Raw genomic sequence first — 8,182 nt, 5'->3', positions numbered from 1 at the left:
TAGGGCTGAAAGGGGAATTTTTATGGGTGAGGGGAATTTTTAGGGGTAAAATGGGGAAATTTTAGGGCTAAAAGGGGAATTTTTAGGGCTAAAGGGGGATTTTTTTGGGGTGAAATGGGGAATTTTTAGGGCTGAAATGGGAATTTTTAGGGCTGAAATGGGGAATTTTTGGGGCTCAGAGGGGAATTTTTAGGGCTGAAGGGAATTTTTAGTTTGGAAACGGGAATTTTTAGGGCTAAAGGGAATTTTTAGGGCTGAAATGGGAATTTTTAGGGGTGAAATGGGGAATTTTTAGGGCAAAAAGGGGAATTTTTAGGGCTGAAATGGGAATTTTTAGGGCTAAAAGGGGAATTTTTAGGGCTGAAAGGGGAATTTTTAGGGCTAAAGGGAATTTTTAGGGGTGAAATGGGAATTTTAGGGCTAAAAGGGGAATTTTTAGGGCTAAAAGGGGAATTTTTAGGGGCAAAAGGGGAATTTTTAGGGCTAAAAGGGGAATTTTTAGGGGTGAAATGGGGAATTTTTAGGGCCGAAAGGGGAATTTTAGGGCTAAAAGGGGAATTTTTAGGGGTGAAAGGGGAATTTTTAGGGCTAAAAGGGGAATTTTTAGGGCTAAAGGGAATTTTTAGGGGTGAAATGGGAATTTTTAGGGGTGAAATGGGAATTTTTTAGGGCTAAAAGGGGAATTTTTAGGGTTGAAAGGGGAATTTTTAGGGCTAAAAGGGGAATTGTTAGGGCTGAAATGGGAATTTTTAGGGCTGAAGGGAATTTTTAGGGTGGAAACGGGAATTTTTAGGGCTGAAATGGGAATTTTTAGGGGTGAAAGGGGAATTTTTAAGGGTGAAAGGGGAAATTTAGGGCTGAAATGGGAATTTTTAGGGCTGAAATGGGGAATTTTTAGGGCAAAAAGGGGAATTTTTAGGGGCGAAAGGGGAATTTTTAGGGCTCAAATGGGGAATTTTTAGGGCTAAAAGGGGAATTGTTAGGGCTGGGAGGGATGGTGTTTCCCTTAGGACGGGGATGGGGCTGTTGATCCCACTTCCCTGCGTGGTCACCCCAAAACCAATCGTGTCCCCCCCCCTTTATTTTGGGGGAGAGGGAGGAGCAGATTGGGGAGGGGGTTCCAGCCCCCCAGGAGCTGCTTTTAACCAAAAATTGGGGTGTTAGGGGCTTGGACAACCCCACCCCTGGGGCACCCCAAATCCCGTCACACCCCCTATTCCCCTCCCTCCCAAGGACATTCATCACCCCTGGGGCACCCCAAAACCTTCCACACCCCCCGAGACACCTCATCACCCCAAAACCTGTGTTCCCCATGTCCCCCCCACCCATGGGGCCACACATCACCCCTGGGGTACCCCAAAACCGACCCCCCCTCCCCCCCCCAGACACCTCATCACCCCTGGGGTACCCCAAAACCTTCCACACCCCCAATCCCCTCCTGAGACACCTCGTCACCCCAAAACCTGTGTCCCCCCATGTCCCCCCACCCCTGGGGCACCCCAAATCCTGTCACCCCCCCCTATTCCCCTCCCTCCCAGGAACATTCATCACCCCTGGGGCACCCCAAAACTTTCCACACCCCCAATTCCCCCCCCTAAGGAGGGGGTTTGGGGGGCCCTGGCACGGGGGGTTGAGGGGTGCTTTCTGCGGGAGTTTGGGGGGGGGGCTCTGTCCCGGGGACTGGGGGCTCCCTGCCCCAGAACACCTCGTCACCCCAAAACCTGTTTGTCCCCCATGTCCCCCACCCATGGGGCCACACATCACCCCTGGGGCACCCCAAAACCTTCCACACCCCCAATTCCCCCCCAAGACACCTCGTCACCCCAAAACTTGGGTCCCCCCCATGTCCCCCACCCATGGGGCCACTCATCACCCCTGGGGCACCCCAAAACTTGTCCCACCCCCTATACCCATCCAGGGACATTCATCACCATGGGGTACCCCAAAACCAACCCCCCGACCCCCCCCCAGACACCTCATCACCCCTGGGGTACCCCAAAACCTTCCACGCCCCCAATCCCCCCCCGAGACACCTCGTCACCCCAAAACCTGTGTCCCCCCATGTCCCCCCACCCCTGGGGCACCCCAAATCCTGTCACCCCCCCTATTCCCCTCCCTCCCAGGGACATTCATCACCCCTGGGGTACCCCAAAACCGACCCCCCTGCCCACCCCAGACACCTCATCATCCCTGGGGCACCCCAAAATTTGTCCCATCTCCTCACCCCGACCCAGGGACATCCATCACCCCTGGGGCACCCCAAAACTGATCACACCCCCTATACCCACCCAGGGACATTCATCACCATGGGGCACCCCAAAACCGACCCCCCCAGACACCTCATCACCCCTGGGGCACCCCAAATCCTGTCACCCCCCCCTATTCCCCTCCCTCCCAGGGACATTCACCACCCCTGGGGCACCCCAAAACTTTCCATACCCCCAATTCCCCCCCAGAGACACCTCGTCACCCCAAAACCTGTGTTCCCCATGTCCCCCCCACCCATGGGGCCACACATCACTCTGGGGCACCCCAAAACTTGTCCCACCCCCTATACCCATCCAGGGACATTCATCACCCCTGGGGCACCCCAAAACCTTCAACGCCCCCAATCCCCCCCCAAGACACCTCGTCACCCCAAAACCTGTGTCCCCCCATGTCCCCCCACCCCTGGGGCACCCCAAATCCTGTCACCCCCCCTATTCCCCTCCCTCCCAGGGACATTCATCACCATGGGGTACCCCAAAACCGACCCCCCTGCCCACCCCAGACACCTCATCATCCCTGGGGCACCCCAAAATTTGTCCCATCTCCTCACCCCGACCCAGGGACATCCATCACCCCTGGGGCACCCCAAAACTGATCACACCCCCTATACCCACCCAGGGACATTCATCACTATGGGGCACCCCAAAACCAACCCCCCCAGACACCTCATCACCCCTGGGGCACCCCAAAACCTTCCACACCCCCCAAGACTCCTCATCACCCCAAAACCTGTGTCCCCCATGTCCCCCATCCATGGGGCCACACATCACCCCTGGGGTACCCCAAAACCTTCCACACCCCCTATTCCTACCCCCCCAGGGACATCCATCACCCCTGGGGCACCCCAAAAGTTTCCACACCCTCCACCAGACACCTCATCACCCCTGGGGTACCCCAAAAACTTCCACGCCCCCAATCCCCCCCCAAGACACCTCGTCACCCCAAAACCTGTGTCCCCCCCCCCCATGCCCCCCCACCCATGGGGCCACACATCACTCTGGGGCACCCCAAATTCCGTCACCCCCCCTGTTCCCCTCCCTCCCAGGGACATTCATCACCCCTGGGGTACCCCAAAACCGACCCCCCTGTCCACCCCAGACACCTCATCATCCCTGGGGCACCCCAAAATTTGTCCCATCTCCTCACCCCGACCCAGGGACATCCATCACCCCTGGGGCACCCCAAAACTGATCACACCCCCTACACCCATTCAGGGACATTCATCACCATGGGGCACCCCAAAACTTTCCACACCCCCAATTCCCCCCCAGAGACACCTCGTCACCCCAAAACCTGTGTGTCCCCCCCCCCATGTCCCCCCCCCCCATGGGGCCACACATCACCCCTGGGGCACCCCAAATCCCGTCACCCCCCCACCCCAGGGTCCCCCCAGACCTTCCCCCCCCCCCCCCCCCCGTGTCCCCCCCGTCCCCGGGACCCCCCTTTTCCTCGGGGCCTTTCTAGCCCCGCCCCCCATCCCAGAGCAGAGAGGGGGCGTGTCCCGAGTCTCCGCCCACCGCCCGATCCGACCAATGGGAGCGGAGGGGGCGTGTCCGGGGCGGGGCACGTGTCCCCGTCCCCACGTGCCGCCGCTGCAGAGGGGACGCGGCGCATGGAGGCGGCGGGAGGAGAGACCCCGACCCCCCCCACCCCGACCCCCCCCACCCCGACCCCCCCCACCCCGGGCAGGGCTCGTCCGGCACAGCCCCCGGCGCAGCCCAAGAGCCGGGAGCTCTTTAGGAGCCAGCGGAAAGAGTCGGAGGTAAGAGCGGGGGGCTCTAAGGTCACCCCCACCCCTCCAGCTCCACCACCTCCCCTTCCCGGGGGCTCCTTCTGAAGCTCGGGTTTGGGGGACACCGCAGGGGGGGTTTGGGGGAAGCTGTCTCGGGAGTGGGGGGACCTAAGGAGGGGGTTTGGGGGGCCCTGGCACGGGGGGTTGAGGGGTGCTTTCTGCGGGAGTTTGGGGGGGGGGCTCTGTCCCGGGGACTGGGGGCTCCCTGCCCCGGGAGATGGGGACATGGGGACTTCCCATGGGGTGGGGGGTCCCAGCCCCAGGAGTTGGGGGTCCACGCTCTGGGAGTTGGGGGGAGGGGTCCCTGCTGCAGGAGTAGGGGGGTCCCAGCCCCAGGAGTTGGGGGTCCCCACCCTGGGATTTGGGGGGGGTCCCTGCCCCGGGATTTGGGGGTCCCCTCGCTGGGGTGGGGGGGGTCTCTGCCCCGGGTTTTGGGGGTCCCCTCGCTGGGGTGGGGTATCTCTGCCTCGGGTTTTGGGAGGGTCCCAGCCCCAGAAGTTGGGGGTCCCTATCCTGGGGTGGGGGGGTCTCTGCCCCGGGATTTGGGGGTCCCCTCGCTGGGGGGGGGGTGTCTCTGCCCCGGGTTTTGGGGGTCCCCTCGCTGGGGAGGGGTATCTCTGCCTCGGGTTTTGGGAGGGTCCCAGCTCCAGGAGTTGGGGGTCCCCACCCTGGGAGTTGTGGAGGGGTCCCTGCCCCGGGATTTGGGGGGGTCCCTGCTCCGGGATTTGGGGGTCCCTTTCGCAGAGTTTTGTGGGTTCCTGCGGGGCTGTTGTTGGAAGGAGCTTGATGAAAGATTAGGGGGGGGGTGGGTGTCCAGTTTTAGGGGTGTACCCCTGCCATGGGGGTTCGTGGGGTCCTGCCATGGTGGGGGTCCCTCCATCTGGAGGGGGGGGGGCTGCAGAGAGGCTCCCCCAGCACTGACACCCAAAAACTGGCAGCAGGGTTTTGGGGGGGGAGGGGGGGAACCCCAACACCCAGCTGGCTACTCCTTAACCCCCTCCCCTTCACCAGGGTCTGGGGGCCACTCCTCACCCCCTGCCCCAAGCACCTGACCCCATTGGGGTCCCCCATTGATGTCCCCAGCCCCCCTAAAGCCACCCAAGGACCCCCCAAACCCCTCCCCGAACAGAGGGGGAGGTTGAGAGGCTCCCTGAGGAGCTGACCCAAAAAAGGTCCCTCTGGGCTGGGACACCGTGTGTGTCGTGTGTCCCCCCCGTGGATTATGGGGTCTGCCCTTGAATTTGGGGTCTGCCCTTTAATTTGGGGTCAGCCCGTGAATTTCGGGGTCTGCCCTTTGATTTGGGGTCTGCCAGTGAATTTTGGGGTCTGTCTGTAAATTTGGGGTCTGCCCTTGAATTTGGGGTCTGCCCTTACATTTGGGGTCTGTCCGTGAATTTTGGGGTCTGCCCTTTCATTTGGGGTCTGCCCGTGAATTTGGGGTCTGTCCGTGAATTTTGGGGTCTGCCCTTTAACTTGGGGTCTACCTGTGAATTTTGGGGTCTGCCTGTTAATTTGGGGTCTGCCCTTGAATTTGGGGTCTGCCCTTTGATTTGGGGTCTGCCCGTGAATTTGGGGTCTGCCTGTGAATTTTGGAGTGTGCCCTTTAATTTGGGGTCTGCCCGTGAATTTGGGGTCTGCCCTTTGATTTGGGGTCTGCCCGTGAAATTTGGCGTCTGCCCGTGAATTTGGGGTCTGCCCGTAAATTTTGGGGTCTGCTCTTTGATTTGGGGTCAGCCCGTGAAATTTGGGGTCAGCCCGTGAATTTGGGGTCTGCCCGTGAATTTCGGGGTCTGCCTATGAATTTTGGGGTCTACCCTTTAATTTGGGGTCTGCTTGTGAATTTTGGGGTCTGCCCGTGAATTTTGGGGTCTGCCCTTGAATTTGGGGTCTGCCCTTGAATTTGGGGTCTGCCCGTGAATTTCGGGGTCTGCCTATGAATTTTGGGGTCTACCCTTTAATTTGGGGTCTGTCCGTGAATTTTGGGGTTTGCCCGTGAATTTGGGGTCTGCCCGTGAATTTTGGGGTCTGCCTGTGAATTTTGGGGTCTGCCTGTGAATTTGGGGTCTGTCCATGAATTTTGGGGTCTGCCCTTTAACTTGGGGTCTACCTGTGAATGTCAGGGTCTGCCCGTGAATTTTGGGGTCTGCCCTTTGATTTGGGGTCTGCCCGTAAATTTGGGGTCTGCCTGTGAATTTTGGGGTCAGCCCGTGAATTTTGGGGTCTGCCCTTTAATTTGGGGTCTGTCCGTGAATTTTGGGGTCTGCCTGTGAATTTTGGGGTCTGCCCGTGAATTTGGGGTCTGCCCTTTAATTTGGGGTCTGCCTGTGAATTTGGGGTCTGCCCGTGAATTTGGGGTCTGCCCGTGAATTTTGGGGTCTGCCCTTTGATTTGGGGTCAGCCCGTGAAATTTGGGGTCTGCCCGTGAAATTTGGGGTCTGCCCTTGAATTTTGGGGTCTGCCTGTGAATTTTGGGGTCAGCCCGTGAATTTGGGGTCTGCCCGTGAATTTGGGGTCTGCCCGTGAATTTTGGGGTCTGCCCTTTAACTTGGGGTCTACCTGTGAATTTTGGGGTCTGCCTGTTAATTTGGGGTCTGCCCTTGAATTTGGGGTCTGCCCTTTAATTTGGGGTCTGCCCGTGAATTTTGGGGTCTACCCGTGAATTTTGGGGTCTGCCCGTGATTTTTGGCGTCTGCCCTTGAATTTTGGGGTCTGCCCGTGAATTTGGGGTCCGCATTTCATTCCCAGCAGCTCAGCCTCTCCAAGCAGCTTAGCAGTGCACGCGCTTCACCCAATTCCTCATCAGCTTTAGCACCCCCACCCCCCACCCCGACTGCAAAAAAATTGGGTGAAAAAAAAAATCAGCATTTAGGACCGAGTCAGCCTCAGCCCCGGAGCTTCTCGGCGTCCTCTGGGATCATCGGAATTAATCGTGACAACGCATCGGTTCCAGCCCCGGCTGCCGGGGGAAGGGATGCGGGGATTCCGCATGAGGAATTCTGTGAATTGGAGCTGATTTCTCCATTCATCTGGGTTTTTTTCTCTCTCTTTTTTTTCCCCCCCCCTCCCCCGGGGCAGCGCGGTGCCGGCACTGGGTCAATCTGGCTGCGGCTCCCTGTTCCTATCCCTCTGCAAATCCTCCGGGGAAGTTTCATGCTCCAGTTCCTCATCCACGGGGGAGGAGGAGAAAGGGAAATCCGCAACCCTGAGGGCTCGGGAAAGGCAAAACCCGGCTCCGAAACCTGAATCCGGGGTGTTCAGAGCCCGGGGGGGGGTGGAGGGGGGAGTTGCCATCCTTTGCTTCAAATCAGCCTCCAAGACTTTTGTTTTTAAGCTTCTGCAGGGCTCTGAAATCCATCCAACAAACCCTGGTGCTTGGGTCCTGCCTCTGTTTTCCCTGGGATTTGAGGAATGTGATTTTTATATATTTTTTTTTTACCACTCACCTTCCAAATTTCCACCGTATTTTAAGCAGACATCCCCTCTCCAGCCCACTGTCAAGACCATCCATGCAGAACCTGCTGCTGGAGGAGCTTTTCACGGATGGGCTGAGGGTGCTGGCAGCTGTCCTGCCTCCCAAAATATCCCTGTCCCCCTCCTCCATCCCCCTGACCCCATCCTGCTCCCTGCAGGGCTCCTTGGATTGTCCCAACCTGGAGTTCGAGTACGGAGACACCGACAGCCACGGCTCCGAGTTAGCAGGTGAAGCTCTGCTGCTCCTCAGAGGTGCCCCTAAAGGAGGAGGAGGAAAAAAACAAGCAAAAAAAAAATTAAATTAGACCTCGGGAAATAATAGGGCCAGTGGGAGGGGGGATGGATCCCGGGTGGGATCATCCCTGGGGCTGTAGGGGTTTATTAATAGAGAGCTGCTCGCTCCCCGGGGACGAGCAGCAAGGGAGGTGTGAGGACACAGGGGTGACCCCGTGCTCTGAATTATCTGGGGTGTGATGACAGCAGTGGGAGGACAAATGTCATGCCCAGTGGCACGGCCTGGGCTGGGCAGTGTCACCTTTTATTGGGTGTCACCATGGGGCCAGGCCTGGGCCCGGGCTCTGGCTGCTTCTGCCCCGTGGACTTTGTTGTCCCCAGAGTATCTCGACCAGCAAAGGGCTTATTTTTAGCTCT

Source organism: Heliangelus exortis, chromosome 1 (assembly GCF_036169615.1).
Source record: "Heliangelus exortis chromosome 1, bHelExo1.hap1, whole genome shotgun sequence".
Lineage (NCBI taxonomy): Eukaryota > Metazoa > Chordata > Aves > Apodiformes > Trochilidae > Heliangelus > Heliangelus exortis.
Note: the sequence above shows the minus strand (reverse complement) of the source record.